Raw genomic sequence first — 27,836 nt, 5'->3', positions numbered from 1 at the left:
TATTTCTGGACTGAATGAATAAATTCTGGAACTTGTTTAGAAATACCAGGTTTTAATCTTCTGGTTTAAAGGAGAGTTGACCAAGGTGTATTTAATTTTGTAATAGCCTATGGTGAAAGCATTCAGCCTATGATGAAAGCCTCTGATGAAAGATTCACCCTTAGCCTTGAGGGTGACTTAATAATACTTGACAGGCTTTTGTAACAGCTCTTTACAGTACTCTTTGCAAAATATTGGTAGGAGAAACAGAGATCATGATTTATCTTGTGCTCTGCTTAGACGCATAATCAGATCTGTGCTGAGTTGGTGATGGTGTCACTAGGTAAAAGAGTTTTTGTCACCATTTAAAATTATTTTCTATTCTGTCTGCATATTTGATGAGATATTGTGATCTGTCTTTCAAATAGAATGTTTAACTCTTGAATGAGTTACAACAGGAACTATTAATTTTAAAACTGAATATTAGATCAATAATGCTAACATGGTCATAATACTTGAAAGATTCTGTTATCTACCTTTGTCCCACTACTGAGGATTTTAGTATATGTAGGATGACATTATATCATCACTACACAGAGGTTGTGAGAAGAATATCATGGGTTACAAAACTCTGTGCTTTGGACTGACTTGTATCCTCTTTATTTATTATATTTATACACCAATACCAGAAAACATTGAAGAACCATGGAAGGTAAGGATAGTGGATACTGCTATAAAAATGACTTCACTAATGGTAAGTCTTTTTCCAGGAAATTGGAATGCCTGTTACAAGACATGTAAACTTTCTTTCAGTTAGCATTTAGAAGGAGACTTCACTTTTCTTTTAGGATAAATCAGCCAAATATCATTAATCTGTTTACTTTAATAAATCAGTATCAAACCTATTTGAATCTGTATAAAGCATGGGGAGATAAAATTCTGTTGATAAGATAAATACCAAATAAATGGGAACAAGAAAGAAATGTTATTGTTTAAGTGGAAATTGGGGGGATTTTAAAGCTACTTATATATGAATCTCTGAAAACCTAGTCTTACACAATTTCTTAAAACTTACACATGTACATTGATTATGTTTTTATATTTTGATGTATATTTAGTACTTGTGCTGTTTTACTGTCTGTCTCTTTCTTAGTGGTTTTCAAAGTTTTTGGTCTTAGGAACTCTATAAGTTATTGTTTTTGAACTTAAGTTATTGAGACTCAAAGAGTTTTTCCATAAGGGTTATGTTTATTAATATTTTCTGCATTAAGAACTGACTTCATTAGAAACCAATGTACTTGATATTGATGATGATAATAATAAATCTATTAGAAATTAAAATAAATAAGTGATTTATATTCTATTTTTGGAAATCTTGTTAATGTCTTAGACTATGGAAGATACTGATTCTTTATCTGCTTTTGCATTTAATCTATTGCAATATCAGGTGTCACGTAGCTTCTAGAAAACTCCACTGAATACTCACAAGGAAATTCAACTTTAAAAAAACATAGGAATTGTCACAGTATTATGCACATTCCCTGAATACCTCTCAGAGAGCCACAAGAATTCCAAGACCGTACTTTGAAAATCACTGCTTTTGTCTACCTTCAATCCTAAATTATTGGATTTTAGATTTTTTGTGACAATGCCAGAATTTGCACTAAGATCTACCTCACTGAAAACATCATGCTCTCCTGTCAAAACATGTTGCTACCTGGAGGCCTTCTGGATGACATAGGTCATAGAAAGTTTGCGGGAGAATGCATCAACGGACAATAAGTGATCAAAGAACAGAGAGCAGTGCACAGTATCTGGGAAGCAGCTGTCTAGTGTGCTAGACAGTTGAGATGACAGAAGAGATGACAACTCTGTCGAACTAGATACCCAAGGTATCTAATATATCTGTATACCTAAGATGTATAATACCCCCTTCCCAAAGTCCAAAGTAGGCTGAATTACCTGTTGCCCTCAGTGTTCCCTTTTATGGTGAATTCTTCACCTTTTCATTCAGTGGATTTTAGAGAAAAATGAGCACGTGCAAGCCCTACAGAGAAACTGCCATGTTATCTTATCAACAGCTCATATATCCTCTCACTTATGCACATTTACTAATGTGCCTCATCAAAATTAACACATTCTTAAAGCGTGCAGCTGTAGAATTCAACTTTTGTTTGTCAAATGCAAAACGTAATTAAGGTTTTGCACACGTAAAATAAAACCGACTTTACATATTTGCTTATATATGCATTATATATTTGTGTGTGAATTGCACTAGTAATTGATCAGTTTCTGCTTATTTGGGTGAAAATCACTTTATTATGGGCTTCCCAGGTGGCACACTGGTAGAGCATCTGCCTACCAATGCAGGAGACTCAAGAAACATGGGTTCAATCCCTGGGTTGGGAAAATTCCCTGGAGTAGGAAATGGCAACCTGCTCCAGTATTCTCACCTGGAAAAGTCCATGGACAGGGGAGCCTGGTGGGCTACAGTCCATGGGGTTGCAAAGAGTCAGACATAATTATGCACATCATTTTGTTACTGTTATCAGTGAATTTTAAAACATATGCCAAGAAAGCAAACATCACAGGTTTTCATGAAATCATGTGGAAAAATTTAAAACTATAGAGTTACACATTCAAATTATTGGCAGCATAAGGTTGAAGAAAGAGCATGAACTTAAAGTCCAATTAGATCTTAAAGGAGTCTACTTCATCCTTTTCTGGCTCAGTTTCTTAAACTGCAAAATGAGAAGTCTATAAGCACATCACAGCATTACTCTGAGGATAGTAGAAAGGATGTCATGATGTCTGGAATGGTAGCTGGTGTTTGTTCAATAGTGATCTAATCAGTGTCCACTCCATGATAGAAGTTATGAGAGATGCGTGGCCAAAAGTCTAAAAAACATTGATTTTAAAGTGATATAGCTGCTGAATTGAAATTACTTACAATATGATTTTTTTCACTCAGCTAAGAAAATATTTAAGAATATTTTCTGTATATATTTTTGATGAGAAAAGCTAAAATTTATTGAGTTCTTATGATGTGCTCTCCCTACTTTAATTTCCTTAAATGTATCACTTAATACTTACAACTGTGCTTTGAAAAAGTCACTTTTGTTACCCTTATTTTATACATGAGGAAAATAAGGCACAAGGGATAAACTAACCAAAGGCAGACAGTTAATAAATTTTAGAAGTGGGAGTTAAACCCAGCCTATGTTCAGACTTTAATTTTTTTTTTATCATTTTGCCAAATTTTATATTTAACTTTGCATACAGTTAAATTCATTCTTTTGGTTATATAGTGTTATGTAGTTTAATATGGGTAGAGGTTCGTGAAACTACCACCATAATCAAGATCTGAAAATATTACCCCTCAAACTCACTTTTGCTGCCCTGTTTATTATGGTAAACACTTCCCCACCCTAAATTCCTGGTAATAACGGATCACTGTAATGTCTGCATAGTTTTCCCTTTTCATAATATCGTATGACTGGTTCATACTGCATTTGGATTTTGAGTCCAGCTTAATGCATTTCACTAAGCATACTGCATTTGAGAATAAACCATGCTGTATCTCAAGTTAAATCCCTTCCAAAGCTGTGTAGTATTCAGTTACATGTATGTGTCACAGTTTGCCCACAATAAACAGTTGAAAAATATTTGGATTCTTCCCACTTTAGCGTGAATATGGATAAAGCTGCTAAAGCACTCATATAGAGGCTTTTTTCATAGACAAAATTTTAATTTCTGTTGAGTACCTAAAACTAGATACATGGGGTTATTATAAATGTATACTTTATATACTTTAAATGTATAGGAAACTGTCAAATTGTTTTCCAAATAGGCTGTACCATTTTGCATTCAGTCCAGAAGTACAGGAAAGTTTTAACTGTACTGTGCCCTTACTAACATTTAATATTTTCAGTTTTTCTTTAAAAACATTTAAATAAATTTGTAGAAACATCTGACTGAGGTATTCATTTGAATTTCCTTAATGATTACGGGTATTGTGTTATCTTTGCATGTATTTATTTGCTATTACATGTTTTTGTGTGTGTGAGGTGAGGTGAAAGGTATGTTTAATCTTTTCTCTATTTTCTTGCAGCCAAAATCTTGTCCGTCTCTGCCCACTGAAGCTGAATGAAAAGTACGGAGACAGAGTTTGAAGGAAATTGAAAGTTGGCTTGAATCTTCAATGGGATGAGGGGAGAACACTGTAGGCTCACGCCTCAAGAACTGTGCCCCCTCTTCCGTGAATAAAAAGTCTATGCTGTGCTGCACTTTGTCGCTCAGTCGTGTCCAACTCTTTGCGAGCCCATGGACGGTAGCCCGCCTGGCTCCTCTGTCCATGGGATTCTCCAGGCAAGAATACTGTAGTAGGTGGCCATGCCCTTCTCCTGGGGATCTTCACAACCTAGGAATCGAACACAGGTCTCCTCCATTGCAGCCAGATTCTTTACTGTCTGAGCCACCAGAGAAGCCCATGAATACTGGAGTGGGTAGTCTATCCCCTTTCCAGGGGATCGTCTCAACTCAGGAATTGAACCAGGGTCTCTTGCTTTGCAGGCAAATTCTTTACCAGCTGATCTACCAGGGAAGTCCTAGGGGTCTATATAAGATGAGGGCTTACAGTCCGGGGTAGGTGATGAGGAACAAAGGTATAAGAATTTTATATTCTTCCTCTTGCATCTTTTCAAAAACAGTCATAGGCTGACGTCAGGTAGTCAGGTAATTGGGTCTAGCAGTCCGCTACCCCTGTTGCTGTCCTTCAGTCACTAGGCCATGTCCAACTCTTTGTGACCCCATGGATTGCAGCACGCCAGGCTTTCCTGTCTTTCACTATCTCCTGGAGCTTGCTCTAACTCATGTCCCATTGAGTCAGTGATACTATCCAACCATCTCATCCTCTGTTGTCCCCTTTTCTTCCTGCCCTCAATCTTCCCCAGCATGAAGGTCTCTACCAGTGAATCAGCTCTTCGCATCAGATGGCCAAAGTATTGGAGTTTCAGCTTCAGCATCAGTTCTTCCAATGAACATTCAAGGTTGAGTTCCTTTAGGATAGACAAGTGTGATCTCCTTGCTGTCCAAGGGAGGCTCAAGAGTCTTCTTCAGCACCACAATTTGAAAGCATCAGTTCTTCGGTGCTCAGACTTTTTTATGGTCCAACTCTCACATCCATACAGGGCTACTGGAAAAACCATAGTTTTGACTGTACAAACCTTTGTTGGCAAAGCTGCAGTCACCATCCACAGTGATTTAAGAGCCAAAGGAAAAAAAAAAAAATTGTCACTGCTTCTACTCCCCGCCCCCTCCCTTTGCCATGAAGTGATGGGTCACAAAGAGTCAGACATGACTGAGAGACTGACCTGAACTGGACTGATGGGACCAGATGCCATGATCTTCGTTTTCTGAATGTTGAGTCTTTCTTTTCAGTTTCAAAAAGAAATGGTCAAATTCTTTCAGGTTTTCTACTTTTAAACTCAGCAAGCATCTTTTAATTTTATGGCTGAAGTCACCATCTGCAGTGATTTTGGAACCCAAAACAGTAAAGTCTGTCACTGTTTCCACTGTTTCCCCATCTATTTGCATGAAGCGATGGGGCCGGATGCCATAATCTTAGTTTTCTGAATGTTGAGTTTTAAACCAACTTTTTCGCTCTCCTCTTTCACTTTCTTTTTCTTTTTCCATTTATTTTTATTAGTTGGAGGCTAATTACTTTACAATATTGTAGTGGTTTTTGTCATACATTGACATGAATCAGCCATGAGATTCTTTAGCTCTTCGCTTTCTGCCATGAGTGTGGTGTCATCTGCATATCTGAGGTTTTTGATATTTCTCCCAGCAATCTTGATTCCAGCTTATTCTTCATCCAGCCTGGCATTTCTCATGATGTACTCTGCATAGAAGTTAAATAAGCAGGGTGACAATATACAGCCATGACGTACTCCTTTCCTGATTTGGAACCAGTCTGTTAACCCCTGAAAAAGCATTCAGAGTTGAGGGCAGAAAAGCAAACTTAGTCACAGACTGCAGATTAGAAACAGTTAAAGTAAAAACCAGGAGTGATCAGTTCTGCTCACTGTTCTTTCCATCTTCTTTGTTCTCTGGAAAGCAAAGAAAAACTCATTTCTTCATTTTTTTTTTTCCCTTTTCACTGCAACAACTTGAAAATATTGTTTTTTTTTTGTTGTTGTTTGTTTGTTTTGCTTGTTGATTATTCTAAGTTCTTCCTACCTGAGATGCCAATCATTTAACAGATACTTAATTTGAAAATATTTTCTCCCAGTCTGGACTTCTCTTTTTGTTTTCTTAAGTTACAGAACAAAAACTCTTATATTTTGTTGAAGTCCAGTTTATCCTTTAAAAAATAAAAGTTTTTCTTTTTTGATATAATATCTAGGAACTTTTAATCTAACACAAGATTTTTTCCTATGATGTCTTCTAATCTAAGGGGTTTGTAGTTTTACATTTTCCATTTAGGTATTGGATCCATTATTGAGTTAATTTCTATATAAGGTATCTGACTCCTTGCAAACCCATTGACTATACAGTCCATAGAATTCTCCATGCCAGAATACTGGAGTGGGTAGCTGTACCCTTCTCCAGGGAATCTTTCCAACCCAGGGATTGAACCTAGGTTTTCCATATTGCAAGTGGATTCTTTACCAGCTGAGTCACCAGGAAAGCCCAAGATAGGGGAATGGGTAGCCTATCCCTTTTCCAGGGGATCTTCCCAACCCTGGAATTAAACTGAGGTGTCCTGCATTGCAGGCATATTCTTTACCAGCTGAGCTAGGCTTAAAGCTTAACATTCAGAAAACTAAGATCATGGCATCCAGTCCCATCACTTCATGGCAAATAGATGGGGAGACAGTGGAAACAGTGTCAGACTTTATTTTTTGGGGCTCCAAAATCACTGCAGATGGTGACTGCAGCCATGAAATTAAAAGACGCTTACTCCTTGGAAGGAAAGTTATGACCAATCTAGACAGCATATTAAAAAGCAGACACAATGCTTTGCCAACAAGGGTCCGTCTGGTCAAGGCTATGGTTTTTCCAGTGGTCATGTATGGATGTGAGAGTTGGACTGTGAAGAAAGCTGAGCACCGAAGAAATGATGCTTTTGAACTGTGGGTTGGAGAAGACTCTTGAGAGTCCCTTGGACTGCAAGGAGATCCAACCAGTCCATCCTAAAGGAGGTCAGTCCTGGGTGTTCATTGGGAGGACTGATGCTGAAGCTGAAACTCCAATACTTTGGCCACCTCATGCAAAGAGTTGACTCATTGGAAAAGACCCTGATGCTGGGAGGGATTGGGGGCAGGAGGAGAAGGGGACAACAAAGGATGAGATGGCTGGATGCCATCACCGACTCAATGGACATGGGTTTGTGTAAACTCCGGGAGTTGGTGATGGACAGGGAGGCCTGGCGTGCTGCGATTCATGGGGTCGCAAAGAGTCGGAAACGACTGAGCGACTGAACTGAACTGAACCAGGGAAGCCCAATTTTTATATAAGGTGTGAGGAATGAGTCCAGGGACATGTTTTTTGCATATTCATGTCCAATTGCTTCAACACTATTGTTGAAACACTTACCTTTCTCCATTGCATTGCCTTGTATCTGTGTCAAAAGTAAATTGGACATATTTGTATTGGTTTATTTCTGAACTGACTCCTTTCTCTTCCCTTGATCTGTGAGTCCAGCCTTTCACCAATACTACCCTCTATTTATTACTCTAGCTTCTCAGTAGTCTTGGAACAAGGTTTTATGAATCTATCAACCTTGTTCTTCCTTATCAGGTTTGCTTTGACTATTATAATTAATCATTTTTTCCATGTACAAGTTTAAGTTTAGCTTATAGATGACTAAATATTCTAATGAGATTTTGCCTGAGATTAGGTTAATTCTGTGAACCAATTTAGAAAGAACTGACATTTTAACAATATTGTCTTCTCACCTGTTTATATATAATTCTCAGTTTAATTAGATCTTCGAATTCTTTCTTCAATGTTTTATAGTATTCAGCAGATGAATACTGAATATATTTTCTTATATTTATAACTAAGAACTTCAATTTTAGTGTGTTGTAATTGATACTCTTAAAATTTTGATTTCCATTTATTCACGGCTAAATTTGAAATAATTTTTTTTTACATAATTGACTTTGTATACTTTGATCTGACCAAATATGCTTATTTGTTTTATGGAAATTTTTTTAGATCTCATAATATTTGCTTCTTAGATGGCATGGTGGCTGGAAACAGAGAAAGAGACTGTTACTCCTTTCTTTTCAGTCTGTGTTGCTTTTTCTTCCCATGCCTGAATGCCCTGACTGGGACTTCCAGAATTATGTTGAATAGAGGGCAGACATTCTTGCCATTTCTGGCTCTTAGGAGAAAGCATTCAGTCTTTCACCATTGAATGATTTTTTTTTTTTTTTGGTACATGCCCTTTATCAGAGCCCTTTATCAGATTAAGGAAGTTTCTATTCTAAGTTTGCGGAGAATTTTTATCGTGAAAAGGTGATGAGTTAAGTCAAATTGTTTTTCTGCATCTGTTAGGGTGAACATATAATTTTCCATCTCTGTTAGTATCCTGAATTATACTGATATTTAAATAGTGTAGTGTCAACCACAAACTGGCACTTGCTGTGGGTTCTTGCCATCTACCCCTACAAGGATTAAATCATGTGCAGCTGCTGACTTCCAACACCCCATGGAGGAGTTCATGATGGAAAGCAGAAACGAGGCACTCTGTGCTCCAGGAAACTGGCAGGACAGGTCTTTAGACAGATATATACAGGAGCTGATTGTATGAGCCCACATCTTGTGTCTCCTCACATCTAGAGAAGCATTAAAATCTTTCATGGTGAAAATTGTTTCTTGTGACCAGAAGAAGCTTCAGGAGACCAGCTGAATCCTTCTACAAAAAAATATATGCTTGCTTGCATGAACTCCCCTTTATAAATATAATCACATATATACTCTCCTTTCCCTTCTTCCTCTTCGGAGCAGCCTCTCAGAGCTATGTGAGATGCTGTCTCTCTGGCTGCAGTCTTCATATTTGCCCCAAATAAAACTTAATTCATAGCTCTCATGTCCTGTCCTTTTTTTAAGTCGACAGTACTGATCTTACATTTCTGGGATAAAAATAAATTGATGAGAATGAATTATCATCTTTTAAATATCAGTGAATGTGACTTAATATTTCATTAAGGGTTTTTGCTTCAATATTGACCTATGATTTTCTTTCCTTCTAATGTCTTTCTCATTTTCCTAACAGGAAATGTTAAATGAAATGCAGGAAATGCAAAATGAAATAGGAAATATTCTCTTGTGTTTTATTTTCACTTTTGTAAAATTAGCATAGTTTTTTCCTTGATGTTTAGAATAATTTGTTAGTAAAACAAACAGAGCATCAAGTTTTCTGAAGTTTTCAAATTGCAGATTCAATCTTTAAAGGATATATAGACAATTCACATTATCTTTCTTTTTAACTAAATTGTGATTTAATTTACTTTGTAGATTTAAACTAAATTATAGAGTTATAGACTTTTTTTTTTTTTGGTATTCCTTTTTTGTTATCTTAATGTTTATGAAATCAGTACTGATATCCTTTCTTTCATCCTTTGTATTGGTAATTTGGGTCTTCTTCTTGGTTACTCTTTGTAGAGATTTGTCAGTTTTATTCTTTGAAAAGAACTGATTCTGTGTCATTTTTCTTTATTTTTGTTTTCTTTTAATTTTATTGAATTATGATCCTATCTTTATTATTTCTTCTGCTTTGCATTCTTTGAATTTTCTTTGCTCTTCTTTCTAGTTTTTTAATATGAAAGCTTTGAATATCATTTTGAGACCTTTCTTAATTTCTAATATGATAATTTAATTTTATAAATTTACCTCACAGCTCTTTAGCTACATACCACAAATTTGGATATTTGTGTTTGTATTTTCATACTCTAATTTCCCCAGAGGATTTGTCTGTGACACATAAAGTGAAAGTCACTCAGTTGTGTCTGACTCTTTGTGACCCCATGGACTATACAGTCCATGGCATTCTCCAGGCCAGAATACTGGAGTGGGTAGCCTTTCCCTTCTCCAGTGGATCTTCCCAACCCAGGGATCAAACTGGGGTCTCCTGCATTGCAGGTGGATTCTTTACCAACTGAGCTATCAGGGAATCCCTGTGACACATAAGCTAGCAATATTTATACTGAAATTCATAAAATACTGATGAAAGAAATAGAGCACAATAAATGGAAAGATATCCTGTGTTACAGATTGGAAAAATCAATAATGTGAAAAAGTCCAAACTACACAAAGCAATATACAGATTCAAGGCAGTCCCTATCAAAATTCCAGTGAAATTTTTTTCAGAAAGAGAACAAATAATTCTGAAACTCAAAGGAAACAATAGATCCTAGATAGCCAAGGCAATCTTGAAAAAAAAAAAACCAAACCTGAAGAAATTACACGTCCTGATTTGTAATTATCTTAAAAGTTATGAGAAATGGAATATTTCCTGCCATATCAGTAAACAAAGATGTCACAGATATGAGTGATTGCAGCCCTCCAACATGAGTTACTGAGCCCTAAGGGAGCACGAGAAGAATATCTACCATCTACCAACCATCAGACTACAGCCACTTCCTGCAGTGAGCTCCGGGAAAAGGAAGCTCAGGGCATGAAAACGGGTCAGTTCAGTTCACTTCAGTCGCTCAGTCGTGTCTGACTCTTTGCGACCCCATGGACTGGGGCACGCCAGGCCTCCCTGTCTATCACCAATTCCCGAGGTTTACCCAAACTCATGTCCATTGGGACAGTAATGCCATCCAACCATCTCATCCTCTGTCCTTCCCTTCTCCTCCTGCCCCCAATCCCTCCCAGCATCAGGGTCTTTTCAAACGAGTCAGCTCTTTGCATCAGGTGGCCAAAGTATTGGAGTTTCAGCTTCAACATCAGTCCTTCCAATGAACACCCAGGACTGATCTCCTTTAGGATGGACTGGTTGGATCTCCTTGCAGTCCAAGGGACTCTCAAGAGTCTTCTCCAACACCACAGTTCAAAAGCATCAATTCTTCTGCGCTGAGCTTTTTTTATAGTCCAACTCTCACATCCATACATGACCACTGGAAAAACCATAGCCTTGACTAGACAGACCTTTGTTGGTAAAGTAATGTGTCTACTTTTTAATATGCTGTCTAGGTTGGTCATAACTTTCCTTCCAAGGAGTAAGCGTCTTTTTAATTTCATGGTTGCACTCACCATCTACAGTGATTTTGGAGCCCCCCAAAATAAAGCCAGTCACTGTTTCAACTGTTTCTTCATCTATTTGCCATGAAGTGATGGGACCGGATGCCATGATCTTTGCTTTCTGAATGTTGAGCTTTAAGCCAACTTTTTCACTCTCCTCTTTCACTTTCATCAAGAGACTCTTTAGGTCTTCTTCGCTTTCTGCCATAAGTGTGGTGTCATCTGCATATCTGAGGTTATTGATATTTCTCCTGGCAATCTTGATTCCAGTTTGTGCTTCATCCAGCCCAGCATTCTGCATGATGTACTCTGCATGTAAGTTAAATAAGCAGGGTGACAATATACAGCCTTGACATACTCCTTTTCTGTTTGGAACCAGTCTGTTGTTACATGTCCAGTTCTAACTGTTGCTTCCTGGCCTGCATACAGCTTTCTCAAGAGGCAGGTTAGGTGGTCTGGTATTCACATCTCTTTCAGAATTTTCCACAGTTTATTGTGATCTGCACAGTCAAAGGTTTTGGCATAGTAAATAAAGCAGAAATAGATGATTTTATTGAATGTTCTTGCTTTTTCAATTATCCAGTGGATGTTAGCAATTTGATCTCTGGTTCCTCTGCCTTTTCTAAAACCAGCTTGAACATCTGGAAGTTCACAGTTCATGTATCATTGAAGCCTGGCTTGGAGAATTTTGAGCATTACTTTCCTAGCGTGTGAGATGAGTGCAATTGTGTGGTAGTTTGAGTATTCTTTGGCATTGCCTTTCTTAGGGATTGGAATGAAAACTGACCTTTTCCAGTCCTGTGGCCACTGCTGAGTTTTCCAAATTTGCTGGCTTATTGAGTACAACACTATCACAGCATCATCTTTTAGGATTTGAAATAGCTCAACTGGAATTCTGTCACCTTCACTAGCTTTGTTTGTAGTGATGCTTCCTAAGGCCCACTTGACTTCACATTCTAGGATGTCTGGCTCTAGGTGAGTGATCACACCATCATGATCATCTGGCTCTTGAAGATATTTTTTGTACAATTCTTCTGTGTTTTCCTGCCACCTCTTCTTAATATCTTCTGCTTCTGTTAGGTCCATACCATTTCTGTCCTTTATAGAGCCTGTCTTTGCATGAAATATTCCATTGGTATCTCTAATTTTCTTGAAGAGATCTGTAGTCTTTCCCATTCTATTGTTTTCCTCTATGTCTTTGCATTGATCACTGAGGAAGGCTTTCTTAATCTCTCCTTGCTATTCTTTGGAACTCTGCATTTAAGTGGGTATGTCTTTCCTTTTCTCCTTTGCTTTTCACTTCCCTTCTTTTCACAGTTATTTGTAAGACCTCCTCAGACAGCCATTTTGCTTTTTTGCATTTCTTTTTTTGGGAATGGTCTTCCTCCCTGTCTCCATGAAAACAGAATACTGGCCCCAGATAGATGAGATGCATATGAAAGGAATGATTTCAATGAGTCCAGACTCATGCATCTTTCCATACAAAGAAAAGCACTAAATTCTCTGACTGGAATATCTGGTTTTCTTGAATTAACAAAAATCATTTGGTGTTCAGACTACCTGTCCTTTGTTGCAAAATTTCTATATAACCTGACTCCTCCCCTCACCTCTTCAGAGTGGTTCTTTTAGGTTATTTGAGATGCTGCCTCCTGGGCTAAAGTCCTAAAAATTTCCACCGAAGAAGACATAACTCTCCACTAGGTTATGAATATTTTTTAGGTTTATATTTTGTGAATATATTTTAGTTATAATAAGCAAAGCAGTACAGTATTGGCATAAAAACAGACATATATGGAAAAGGAACAGATTAGAGAGCCCCCAAATAATCTCAAGTATATACAGTACACTAATTTTACAAGGTATCAAGAATACACAATGGGAAAAGGATGGTTTTCAATAAATGGTATTGGAGAACCTGGAAATGCATATACAAATGAAATAAATTATACCCCTATCTTGCGCCATACACAAAAGTCAACTCAGGGTAGATTAAAGGTTTTAAGGTAAGCCCTGAAACCCTAAAAACTCCTATTAAAAAGCATGATGGAAACGTTCCTTTCCGTTGCCCTTGGCAATGATTTTTTTTTTTTTTGGTTATGACACCAATAGCACAAGTAACAAAAGTAAAAAGAGAGGAATGAGGCTATATTTAATGAAAAACAAACAAACAAACAAACTTCTGCACAACAAATCAAATCATCACCAAAATGAAAATGAAAAGGCAACCTACAGTACAGAAAACAATATTTGCAAACTATCTGTTTGATAAGGGGTTAATATCCAATAAACATAAGAAACTCATACAAGCCTATAGTTAAAAAAAAACAGTTTTTTTTTTTTTTGTTTGTTTTTTTTAATGTGCAAGGGACCTAAACAGATGTCTCTCCAAAGATCTATATAGGGTTAACAAGAATATGAAGAGGTGCTACATTATTTATAAAGTAAGGCATTTTGAATGACAGTTCACTTTGATAATACTTAACCTCTTTTGGCATTGCTGCCGCTGCTGCTAAGTCGATCAGTCGTGTCCGACTCTGCGAGACTCCATGGACTGTAGCCTACCAGGCTCCTCGGTCCACGGGATTGTCCAGGCAAGAGTACTGGAGTGGGTTGCCACTTGCTTCTCCCTTTTGACACTAATATCCCAGATAAAACACAGCATCACTTTTGTATAGAAATGAGAATCTTTCATTACTCAGAAACATGAACAGAGGACCTCCTCTGTTTACCACTGAGCCCTTCTCCAGGTCTCAGCCTTTCCCCAGACCTGACCGAGAAACATGGAGTTGTTTTTTCATTTGTTTCTTCATGTGTTTTGTTTTGCTAGTAAGTAAGCAAAAGAAAGTGATGTGTCCATGGCTAATTCTAGAAAATGCTAACAATGACTATAGTAATAATAAAAACAACCAATAACCAAGTGAGAAAGTTTTATAAGATTTTGGAAGCTCACAGAATTTGAAGTTGAAATTCTAGTCTTCAGAAAAGTCAGCAGCACCAGAGATGTCAGTATCCAGGAACAAACCTCTTCAGGATTCCATTGTGGTGATAAGTTATCACTGAGTGTTCTCATTCTTAGGGTCTCTGTTTAAGAATCAATATCCAAGGATAGTGCACTAAATCTACCTTAAATTTATTTTCTTACCTCTTAACTGGTGAGTGATTGTTCCTTTGATCAATTTCCTCATCAAAGATTTCAACTAACAGGATATGGTAGTTCCCTAAAGTGAACCAGGACATTGTTACCAAAAGAAGGAATATTTAGGTCTGCTTAGCTTTTAAATGCAGGAGCTATCCACAACAAAAAAAATTATATCCTTTCTCTGATCTAGCTTCTTTCTAAGGCCAAAAGGTAAGTATATTTTAGAGACTGGGTGTGGTTGTTTTACAAATGCTGTGTACAAATGCAATGTATATATGGGTGTATGTGTTTTAAGTTTATATTTCTATATCATTCCAATATATGTGTGTATATGTGTTTTTAGTTGAAATCTTAATCATACTTTAGAGTTACTTAAAACTGTTAATGGTCAAAACGACTGCTTCAAGACTGTACCCTGTTGACCAGCATGCCACTTCTCATTCATTATTCCTTATGTAATGATCTTTTTTAAGTTCAAATTTACATTATTTCTATCAGAGCATCATTTTTAATTGTCCTAGCATTTAATACACTTACTTTGTTTCCATTTTCATAGGCTCTTTTAAAAAACATAACTTAGCAATTAGTAATATGTACAGGAGTACAAATAGTTTCTGTAAATACTGGCTTAGAAAACTGGGTTTACATCTTGTCGATTACTAGCCAATTAACTTGTGTCAAAAACAGGAACTTTCTTGTTCTCAGTATTCTCATTGTTAAAGCAGATGGGTTATATGATTTTTAAAGTCCTTGTAAAATTTTAGTCACCTCATATAGCTATAATAATAAATGCTATGTAATGCTCTATTTATAATGTTCAAGTTACCATACAACTGTGCTCATTTCACATGCTAGCAAGGTTATGCTCAAAATCCTTCTATATAGGCCTCACAGTATATGAATCAAGAACTTCCAGGTGTGCAAGATGGGTTTTAAAGAGGCAGAGGAACCAGAGATCAAATTGCCAACATTTGTTGGGTCATGGAGAAAGCAGGAATTCCAGGAAAACATCTATTTCTACTTCATTGACTACACGAAAGCCTTTGACTATGTTCACCACAACAAACTGTGGAAAATTCTTAAAGAGATGGGAATACCAGACCTCCTTACCTATCTCCTGAGAAACCTGTATGTGGGTCAAGAAGCAACAGTTAGAACCAGACAAGGAACAATGGACTGAGTCAAAATTGGGAAAGGAGTGTAACAAGGCAGTATGTTATCGCCCTGCTTATCTAACTTCTATGCAGAGTACATCATGTGAGATGCAGGGCTGGATGAATTGCAAACTGTAATCAAGATTGCCAAGAGAAATATCAAAACCTCAGATATGCAGATAATACCATTCTAATGGCAGAAAGTGAAGAGGAGCTAAGAGACTCTTGATGAGGGTGAAAACAGGAGAGTGAAAAAGTTGGCTTGAAACTCAACATTCAAAAAACTAAGATCACAGCATCCGGTCCCATCACTTCGTGGCAAATTGAAGGGGAAAAAGTAGAAGGACTGACAGATTTTCTTTTCTTAGACTCCAAAATCACTGTGAATGATGACTGCAGCCATAAAATTAAAAGACACTTGCTCCTTGGAAGGAAAGCTATGGCAAACCTAGACAGTGTATTAAAAAGCAGAGACATTACTTTGAGGACAATGGTTCATATAGTCAAAGCTATGGTTTCTCTAGTAGTCATGTATGGGTGTGAGAGTTTGACCATAAAGAAAGCTGAACATTGAAGAATTGATGCTTTCGAATTGTGGTGCTGCAGAAGACTTAAGAGTCCTTTGGACTGCAAGGAGATCAAACCAGTCAACCTTAAAGGAAATCAACCCTGAATATTTATTAAAAGGACTGATGGTGAAGGGCCAATACTTTGGCCACCTGTTGTGGAAGAGTCACATCATTGGAAAAGATCCTGATATTGGGAAAGATTGAAGGCAAAAGGAGAGGGTAAAATGTATTATTTGCACAGGATGAGATGATTAAGTAGCATCACCAAATCCATTAATAAATATGAACCTGAGCAAACTCCGGAGCCAGTGGAGTTTTGTGTGCTGTAGTCCATAGGGCTGCAGAGTCAGACATGACTTAGCGACAGAAAAACACCATCAATGTTCTGTTCCCCGACAGTATTTCAGAATTCCTTTTTTGTGAACTATTCATTGGAAGATATTACAAAAGTATTATAGATCTTACCAAAAATGGTAAAGTGAGCATTATTCCAATGGTACACAATTTAAAAGTAGAGCTTATTTTCCTCCAAGTCTTCTCTTAAAGAAGGAATGTAGTTGTAGTTCAAAAAATGGGAATAGTTTTATAAGTAAACTTACAGTTACATACTTTCTGAAATTTTAAACAAACTGAATGACCAAAGAAATAAAATAAAAATATTTAAAATGTGCATACAAGAAACTATAAAATCTTATTTCTCAAATAAAAGTTTACAACTTTCACTTGAGAAATAACTAGACCAATATAAAATAAGCTGCAAGTAAACTGGTGACAGTTAAGTGAAAATACTCTTATAGTAAAAACACTGCATATTTGATATTTATTTAGAAGCACTATCTTATATGTGTTAGTATGTACAATAAAACCTCTAAAATATTATTACATTTTAATTCATCTTTGATTGCATACTTATAAGCACTTGATGATATTAAAAATCAAAATGTTTCATGTTTTAATGTATTTGTTTTGTTTTGACAGGCTACTTTATTGGAAAAATTAGGTCTTAAAAGATTTGATGAATTGTTTCCCATAATACTGAAATTGGACTACATGCAACCAATTTCAGATGAAAATGTTGTGGTGATGGATACAACCTTTAGTGATATTCCAGTCTGTTTGTACTTGCCAAAGAGGAAGTCAGAAAGCCAGAGACCAAGTGTAATTTTTTTTCCTGGTGGTGCCTTTCTTTTGGGAAGTTACTGTAACTGCTTTTTATATAAGTAAATATGTATAAGTATGTGTGTTACACATTATATGTATTTATATTAAAATATAGTGCTGTATATACATAATTGGAAGAACTTTTGTTGGTATAATGTTTATAAACATGTATATGTATCTTAGCAGAGAGATAGACTCTGTCATTCATGATTCATATACATGTCTTCATATACTTCTTGGCAAAAAAATCATAAAATTATCAGGTGAGATGTTGGCTTTCAAAAAAGTTACTAGCAAATAAAGTTACACTGAGAATGAAAAATGGATAATTCAGATATTTAAACTTAACTTTGAAATTACCATGCGACCTGATGTTAGATTCAGAAAAATAGAAGTGAATAAGATGTTTTAAATGTTGGATCACAACTGATATTATTTGCAGCTTCCAGGTAGCAGATACATGTTCTTATCATAGGCAGTGATGCATCAATACTTTTCATGTTGAGGTTAGGCATCTAAGGCATAATTTTGAACTTCAATAGAAAAAATAAAATAGAACTGAGTAATCAGCTTCTCCTTAAAGTCTATTCCATTTGTTTGGAGATGATTCCAAGAGGTGAAATGGAATAGCTAAGACACACACTCGAACACATTCCCATAGATACAAACTCAAACATGCTTAAATATATTCAAACTCACACACAGAGATACACACACAGTTGCTTTTAGACTGTTGATATTATTGACTTACCATACAGCACAGAACACAAAGGATATTGTTTTAAAGGCACTCCAAAATGTAAAAAGCAAATGAGAAGACTTTTTTTCTCAAAGAGCCTACAGCCTGAGTCATTATATCCAGAATTTTGACTCTGTGATGTGTTAATGTTTCAAAGTGAAAGTTGCTCAGTCCTTTCTGAGTTTTTGCAACCCCATGGACTGTACAGCCCGTGGAATTCTCCAGGTCAAAATACTGGAGTGGGTAGCATTTCCCTTCTCCAGGGGATCTTCCCAACTCAGCGATTGAACATAGATCTCCCATATTGCAGGCAGATTCTTTACCAGCTGAGCCACAAAGGAAGCCCCAAAAATTGAAAGTGAAAGTTGTGTTTAGAAATGCTCAGAGGGCTCAAACAAAACTTGTGTGTACCAGGACCCAGAAACCCCACAGAGACTGAGACAGACTGTGTTTGTGCGTCTCCTGTGGAGGTACGGGTCAGCAGTGGACTGCCGCAGGGGCAGGGGCTCTGGATGCAGACTTGGGTATGGCATAAGCCCTCTTGGAGGAGGTCACCATTAACCTACCATAGAGCTGCCAGAACTTACACAGGACTGGGAAACACTCTTGGCGGCACAAACAGAACCTTGTGCACCAGGACCCAGGAGAAAGGAGCAGTGAGCCCACAAGAGACTGACCCAGACTTGCCTGTGCGTGTCCAGGAGTCTCCATGGGAGGCGTGGGTCGGTGGTGGTCTACTGCAGGGTTGGGGACGCTGAGTGTAGCAGTGTGTGCCTGGGACCTTCTGAAGCACATCGCCATTATCTTCATCACTTCCACCATAGTTTGGCCCCAGGTAAATAACAGGGAGTGAACACAGCCCCATTCATCAACAGAAATTGGATTAAAGATTTACAGAGAATGGCCCTGCCCATCAGGACAAGACCCAGTTTCCCCCTTAGTCAGTCTCTCCCATCAGGAAGCTTCCATAAGCCTCTTATCTTTCTCCAACAGAGGGCAGACAGACTGAAAACCACAATCACAGAAAACTAACCAATCTGATTACATGGACTACAGCCTTGTCTAACTCAATGAAACTATGAGCCATGCTGTGTAGGGCCACCCAAGATGGACCGGTCATGATGGAGAGTACTCACAAAACATGGTCCACTGGAGAAGGGAATGGCAATCCACTTCAGTATTCTTGCCTTGAGAACCCCATGAACATTATGAAAAGGCAAAAAGATAGGACATTGAAAGATGAACTTCCTAGGTTACTAGGTACCCAATATGCTACTAGAGATCAGTGGAGAAATAACTACAGAAAGAGTGAAGAGACGGAGCCAAAGCAAAAACAACACCCAGTTGTGGATGTGACTGGTGATGGAAGTAAAGTCCAATGCTGTAAAGAGCAATATTGCATAGGAACCTGGAATGTTATGTGCATGAATCATGGCAAATTGGAAGTGGTCAAACAGAGATAGCAAGACTGAACATCGACATTTTAGGAATCAGTGAACTAAAATGGACCAGAATGGGTGAATTTAACTCAGATGACCATTATATCTACTACTGTGTGCCAGAATCCCTTAGAAGATATGGCGTAGCCATCATAGTCAACAAAAGAGTCTGAAATGCAGTGCTTGGATGCAATCTCAAAAACGACAGAGTGATCTCTGTTGTTTCCAAGGCAAACGATTCAACATCACTGTAATCCAAGGCGATGCTCTGACCAGTAATGCTGAAGAAGCTGAAGTCGAAGGGGTTCTATGAAGATCTACAAGGCCTTCTAGAACTAACACCCCCCAAAAAGATGTCCTTTCATTATTGGTGACTGGAATGCAAAAGTAGGAAGTTAAGAAACACCTGGAGTAACAGGAAAATTTGGTCTTGGAGTACAGAATGAAGCAGGGCAAAGGCTAATAGAGTTTTGCCAAGAGAATGCACTGGTCACAGCAAACACCCTCTTTCAATAACACAAGAGAAGACTCTACACATGGGCATCACCAGATGGTCAATACCTAAATCAGATTGATTATATTCTTTGCAGCCAAAGATGGAGAAGCTCTATACAGTCAGCAAAAAGAAGACCAGGAGCAGACTGTGGCTCAGACCATGAATTCCTTATTGCCAAATTCAGACTTAGATTGAAGAAAGTAGGGAAAACCACTAGACCATTCAGGTATGACCTAAATCAAATTCCTTATGACTATACAGTAGAAGTGACAAACAGATTCAAGGGATTAGATCTGATAAGAGTACCTCAAGATCTATGGATGGAGGTCATGACATTGTACAGAAGGCAGGGATCAAGACCATCCCCAAGAAAAAGAAAAGCAAAAAGGCAAAATGGTTGTCTAGGAATGCCTTACAAACAGCTATGAAAAGAAGAGAAGTGAAAGGGAAAGGAGAAAAGGAAAGACATACCCATTTGAATGCAGAGTTCCAAAGAATAGCAAGGAAAGATAAGAAAGCCTTCCTCAGTGATCAGTGCAAAGAAACAGAGGAAAACAATAGAATGGAAAGACTAGAGATCTCTTCAAGAAAATTAGAGATGCCAAGGGAACATTTCATGCAAAGATGGGCTCAAAAAAGGACAGAAATGGTATGTACCTAACAGAAGCAGAAGATATTAAGAAGAGGTGGCAAGAATACACAGAAGAACTGTACAAAAAAGATCTTCACGACCCAGATAACCACAGTGGTGTGATCACTCACCTAGAGCCAGACATCCTGGAATGTGAAGTCAAGTGGGCCTTAGGAAGCATCACTACAAACAAAGCTAGTGGAGGTGATGGAATTCCAGTTGAGCTATTTCAAATCTTAAAAGATAATGCTATGAAAGTGTTGCATCCAATATGCCAGAAAATTTGGCAGACTCTGCAGTAGCCACAAGAAAAGGTTAGTTTTCATTCCAATCCCTAAGAAAGGCAATGCCAAAAAACGCTCAAACTATCGCACAATTGCACTCATCTCACACACTAGCAAAGTAATGCTCAAAATTCTCCAAGCCAGGCTTCAATGATACATGGACTGTGAACTTCCAGATGTCCAAGCTGGTTTTAGAAAAGGCAGAGGAAACAGAGATCAAATTGCCAACATCCATTGGATCATTGGAAAAGCAAGAGAGTTCCAGAAAAACATCTATTTTTGCTTTATTGACTATGCCAAAGCCTTTGACTGTGTGGATCACAACAAACTGTGGAAAATTCTAAAAGAGATGGGAATACCAGACCACCTGACCTGCCTCTTGTGAAATCTGTATGCAGGTCAAGAAGCAACAGTTAGAACTGGACATGGTAAACAGACTGGTTCCAAATAGGGAAAGGAGTACGTTAAGGCTGTATATTGTCACCGTGGTTATTTAACTTCTATGCAGAGTACATCATGAGAAACCCTGCGCTAGATGAAGCACAAGCTGGAATCAAGATTGTTGGGGGAAATATCAGTAACCTCAGATATGCAGATGACACCACACTTATGGCAGAAAGTGAAGACCTAAACAGCCTCTTGATGAAAGTGGAAGAGGAAAGTGAAACAGTTAGTTAAAGCTCAACATTCAGAAAACTAAGATCATGGCATCCGGTCCCATCACTTCGTGGCAAATAGATGAGGAAACAGTGGAAACAGTGACAGGTTTTATTTGGGGGGGGGGGGGGGGAGGTCCAAAATCACTGCAGATATTGACTGCAGCCATCAAATTAAAATATGCCTGCTCCTTGGAAGAAAAGTTATGACCAACCTAGACAGCATACTGAAAAGCAGAGACATTGCTTTGCCAACAAATGTCCGTCTAGTCAAAGCTATATTTTTTCCAGTAGTCTTGTATGGATATGAGAGTTGGACTATAAAGAAAGCTGAGTGCTGAAGAATTGATGCTTTTGAACTGTGGTGTTGGAGAAGACTCTTGAGAGTCCCTTGGACTGCAAGGAGATACAACCAGTCCATCCTAAAGGAAATCAGTCCTGAATATTCATTGGAAGGACTGATACTAAAGCTGAAACTCCAATACTTTGTCTACCTCATTAGAAGAAATGACTCATTTGAGAAGACCCTGATGCTGGGAAGGATTGAAAGTCGGAGAAGGAGATGACAGGGGCTGAGATGGTTGGATGGCATCACTGTCTCAATGGGCATGAGTTTGAGTATACTCTGGGAGTTGGTGATAAACAGAGAGGCCTGGCGTGCTGCAGTCTATGGGGTCACAAAGATCAAACACAGCTGAGTGACTGAACTGAACTGAACATTTCAAAATAACCACAAATGCTACATTAGTTGGGTGCATGGTCCACTTTTAATTGATTGGCAGTCACATCTTAGGATGGGTATCTCTGTCAAAATTTACAGGTAATAGCTACAGAAAGGCTCCCCTGCTATTAGCAAGTGGTGGAACCAGTAGCCAAATCTAGGCCTCACATTAGGATTCACAGGCTTAAGCCTCTCACCACTAGGGAGCAGCCTCACCCTACCAACCCTCAAGATTGTCTCTTAAAGATGTCTCTTGTGTGTATTTAATTCCTATCCTTCTTGTCAATGTCACTGTCAAACCCTCAGTGCTCTTTTAAGTCTTTCAGTTCATCCTCCCTCATCTATCAGGGATGTCTGTGCAAATTCAGCACCCCTACCCCTTGAGTATGTCATATGTCTTTAAAAATTATTAGCACTATATTAATTTTATTTCTTTCTACTTATATCCTAGAAGTGTGCTTTTTTATCTTTTGGCAAAGTATAATCTCTTCTTTGCCTGGGGTCATATTCCCTCATATTATTTGGATTTTAATCAGTATTCCTCTTCTGTCTATAAATGGGTCCATTTTATTGACTCCTAAATGTTGCAGCCTCTTCTGTCTTGATCTTCCTTGTTTCTGAATATCTCTGTCTAGGTAGTCACCTGTCACCCTTCTCAGGCTCATTTTTATACACTGTGGGATCCATTTTCCCCCTTTGAAGAATACTCTAAGCTGTGTAAACTGACAATGACCACTCCCCCTTCACTGAAACTACTGTTCCTTGATTTCTATGAAACATGTTTCTTTTAACTTCCTTTTGCCTCTCCCGTTTAATTTTCAGGTGCTTCTCCTTCTTTAAAATAAAACAAATATAAACAAATAAACAAATATAGACCTCTCTTTATATTGTATAAGTGTTTGTGTTCCTCAGTATTCCTTTCTTTAGTTTTTGACTCTTCACATTCTTTACACCTTCAGCTCTATCTCCCACACCCACGCCGCTGATTTCCAAAGCTCCATTTCGAGCTATAACCATAGTCCTAAAGATCAATATATACAACTGCAGAGCTTGCCAGTATATCTGGAAGAATCACAGTAATCCAAACTGAAGATTACCAAATAGAACATATCCTGTGTATCTCCCAATATTCTCAGAAAGAAAGAAACCCAAGTAAACAGCAACTTCAACAAGTTGAGAGACAGTGACATTAACTTCAATAAGTTGAGAGAAAACTTCAACTTCAGCAAGGAGAGAACATAGACATGCTCCTCAGCTGCATTCTGTTAATAAGGGGCAACTACAGCCAATTTCTTATTGTTTCTTAGCATCTACATTTAATAACCAATTCTGTCCGCCTTTCTTCCGAAATACCTTTTTCTGGTCATATGATTTATAATTAAATTCCTTGGTGATATCTACCACCTACGGACAAAGAAGTCCTTAGTGTAGCATCCAAGTACTGACATCTGTATCCCTCTTTTCCTGCGTGGTTTCACTTTATACCCCTACTTCTCTTTCAACGCTTTTTTTCAGTTGTGCTTAACAGTTAATTCCCTGAGCCTTTTATGTATTGTCATGACTCTTTTTTCTTAATGCATTTTTTTTTTTTTTTTTGCTGCAGTGACCTTCCCCATTTATTGGCAACTGTCAAACCTAAAGTCTTTGAATCACTCCATACGGAAACAGGAAAAGTGATAATGTAGGGATTAACCAATTAATCATATTTCTATCACATTTCACCCATGTAGGTAGTCTTCCACTGCTCCTCTTTACAGAATAGACTTCCACATAAATTTTTTTGTGTATACAGAGTATACATCGGTGGAGCTTCTGAATGGATGGATGGCAAACAAACTTGTTGCTGTGGATGTAGGAGTGGAGTAAGAGCATTATATTTGTGGGTTTTTTTTTTTTTAATATTGATTCTTGCCCTTGTGATAAACAATTTTGATTTCCAAAGAAGACATCTATGACTTCAAAAGGACCGAGATCCTAGGAAGTTTTGATTTATGTTATTTTATTATCATTACGTTATCCACTCTTCCTCAAAGGGGCCTAGTTTCTCTTTAACCTCTGTCATTGGAGAGACCTTTGAGAGGCAACACAGGCTGAACATCTCTGACAACATTGGCTGTGGTACTTCTAGAAATGTCTAGGAGCTTAATTATGCATTATACAATTGGGATGCTGTATTTGCTTGAACTGGTGATAAAAGATCAATTTTATAGATATTCTTTCTTTAAATTGAACTATTGATTTACAGTATTGTGTTAGTTTCAAGTATAGTTTAGCTGTGTTAGTTTCGAGCAGAGTGACTCAGCTACACATGTACATGTATATATACATATATTTTCAGTTTATTTTCCATTATAGGTTATTAGAAGATATCGACTATATAGATATTCTTAATTGTTGGAATATCAGGTGCAAATGTTGTGACCATCTGAGAATTGTTAGTTGTTCTCAACATAAGAGAACTGAAGTACTAATGATTTTTCCCCAAATTCCCAATGATATAAAAAGACTTGGAAATGTCCAGTACTTTATGTTCTACTCAAAGCTTCTCTGTACTTCTTTTCCAATGAATTTTTTCCTTTATATTTTCTATCAATTAAGTCTATTTTGTAGAATTTTTACCTATATAAATTTCTAATATAAGACACCTACAAATCAATTGGTCTCAGATTTGCTGCTTTTAAAATCAAGTGTGCATGCCTAACAATGATTGTAAAAATATGTGTCACCAACTCCATAGAGAATCTGATAAATGCTGTAGAGCATCTCCCCTTGATTGCACTTTTGCTAAAAAGTTTACATACAATTTTATGAGCATAAACATATAAATTTTAACTCTCTCATCTCATGGAACCCAACATTTTAAAAATGTTATACCAGAATCTACTTAAAAAAAAAAAAGTTAGTAGTAAGTGAAGGTATGATTGGTGAAACTAAAGATTCAAAGTATGACTTATTTTGTTCTTTGGACCTACTGGTTAAATTGAGAGATACCTGGATATATACAACTGAAGTTTAATCATATATGCTTTTGTTTCTTTCTCTCTCTCTCTCTTTTTTTTTTTCTGTCTGAAGCTATGGATTAGCTCCTCAATATCAGTTTCCTGTTGCCCATGAAGATGTCATTTCTGTGGTCAAATTCTTTCTACAAGATTAAATTCTTGCAAAATATGGAGTTGATCCCACTAGAGTCTGTATTTCAGGTGATGGTTCTGGGGGTTTAATTGCAGCAAGAACGACTCAAATGGTATGTTTTATGTGTTGTATAGTATACATATTTATAACACATGCACACGTGCTGTAACTCTAACACAAAAGTATCATTTTCTTTGTTAGGATATTTTTATTGGTCTTATATTTAAGCTGTTAAATGGAAAAAAAACAAAAAACCTTACTGTCCTTTTACATAATTTTACCTTAAGACAAAGTGGCTTTAGAGCATTGAGGGAATTAAAATATAATTGTAAAGAAGGTTCTTAATTAGTCACCAATTTTGAGGGAAATAGAACAATGTCTAGGAACCACTATTTAATATGACAAGAGATTTAGTGTTCTCATTAGGTAAATTGTAAAGTCTACCAAGCACTTGGGATTACTGTAGTTCATGTATTTCAGTGGAATGTTAGCAGATAACATTTGAGCCATATAGCATGCTTGCATGGAAGAATTGTTGCTGTTTAAAAAAAAAAAAAAAAAAAGGACAATGGCCATTGTTAAAACACTTGCTGTGTGCCCTTAATAATAGCTGTCCACAATAACTAATAAACTTGAAAAACAAATTTAGTACAATACATAATTCTTACCCCCAAAACCAACTCTTTTGGGAACAAAACAATAAGCAGAGGAATTTAAAGCCAGCAGGATTTGCTAACTCCTTTTGTAGGACCGCTTTTGCTACTAGCCTGAGAAGGTATTAGCTGAGTCTCTCTGTCTCATTTTTATTTATGTGTGTGATGTTGTTTCTTACACTCTTTTTGAGATGATCCACTGGTTTATAAGTACCTGTCTGAAGGCACTTGGTGGGATCATGGGCATTAGAGAGATTATATTAGAGAAATCTGTCTTTCCTCATATTTGTGGATTGAGGCACCCACTACACATTGATTGTGCAGTTTGCAGTTGGCTGGCTAACGTGTCTCTTGTGAGGTTCCACTGGGGCTTCAGTTAATTCTCTCTTTAGAATTCCATGGATAGAGGAGCCTGGAGGGCTACCATCCATGGGGTCTCAAAGAGGCAGACATGACTGGCCGACTAACACTTTCAACTTCTCTTAGCCTGTCAGCTACTTCACTGAGGGGTTAACGTTAAGAAATATCCTTTAGGTACTGAGATTTTCATGTGCAGTGGCAGCTGGTATATTCATTTCTATAGACATCATTGTTAAGGACGTCGGTCTGTGGCTAGGTAATTGCTCCTTGGAGGTTAGTTGTAGGTTTTCTCCTGTAGAGTGTACGAGTAAAACAAAGGGAAAGGGAAATGTACGCTGGCCCTTCTCACTCCACAGCTGAGATCTTAGGACACCACTTATCTCTATAAGAAAGGGAAGCTCTAAATACGTGCTCCATGAAAATGAGATGTACATTAGATATATTTCCTTTAATTTGGTCAAATTCCTTTTCATTTTAGATAATATGTGAGTTTGGAGATTGACATCCTATTACTCTATTCATTCTTCCTTCTCACTTAGGTCATGGTAGGTCAAAAATGATTTTTCAATGAAGATAGTATTTCATCTTTTCTAGGAATCATGTAATTTTTTTTATTTGGTGGTTATATGTGAATAAATGTATGTATGTATGTGTGAATCATTACTGATGAAACTGGGATGACCATTTTAATGCCCTTAAAATTCAAATATAATGAAAATAATTATTAGAAATTATACCATTTTCATAATTATTTACATCATAACAGCTGATTTGATTGGAATAAAAGCTGCCACTCCTATAGTTTTGAAGCCTTTAACAGATTCACATTTTATTATATGTTTTTTTCAGATACAGAATGATCCAGAATTCAAAAATAAACTGAAAACACAAGCTGTAATTTACCCTAGCTTACAGGTTATTGATACCTCTATGCCATCTTACTAAGGAAGTGAACATGGTCTATTTCTGTCAAAGAAACTGGTAATCAAACTTGCATGCCTATATTTGACCCAGGATAAAGCACTCCCCCAGGCAATAATAAAAAAATCAACACATGCCTCATAGGTCAAGGCATCTGCTCAAGCTGGTTAACTGGAGAACCTTCCTTCCTGAGGAATACGAGAAGAACTATGTATATACTGAACCACATCTTGGGAGACATAATTCTCCATATTCAACACTTTTGGATAGTAGGTTATCACCGTTGGCAGTCAATGATTCCCAGCTGCAAAATTTGCCCTTAACTACTTCCTCAACTGTCAACATGATGTTCTAAGAGATGATGGATTTATATATGTCTCACAACTTCAAAATGTTGGAGGTAAAGTTTCTCATGACCATATGGAGGATGGAATCCATGGAACTTTATCATTCATGGCTTCACCAATTTACTTACAGTTAGGCATTAGAATAAAAGATAAGTATATTAATTGGCTAGAGGAAAATCTATAAATAGTACATATAACT

General features: G+C 37.3%; 1 pseudogene; it reads left to right on the top strand.

The window, feature by feature from the left end:
* Nucleotides 1–417: 417 nt before the first annotated feature.
* Nucleotides 418–27,821, top strand: LOC122445031 (annotated as a pseudogene).
* The last annotated feature ends 15 nt before the right edge of the window (nucleotides 27,822–27,836 follow it).

This window comes from Cervus canadensis, chromosome 7 (genome assembly GCF_019320065.1).
Source record: "Cervus canadensis isolate Bull #8, Minnesota chromosome 7, ASM1932006v1, whole genome shotgun sequence".
NCBI classification, from domain to species: domain Eukaryota; kingdom Metazoa; phylum Chordata; class Mammalia; order Artiodactyla; family Cervidae; genus Cervus; species Cervus canadensis.
Note: the sequence above shows the minus strand (reverse complement) of the source record. Positions and strands in the feature narration are given on the sequence as shown.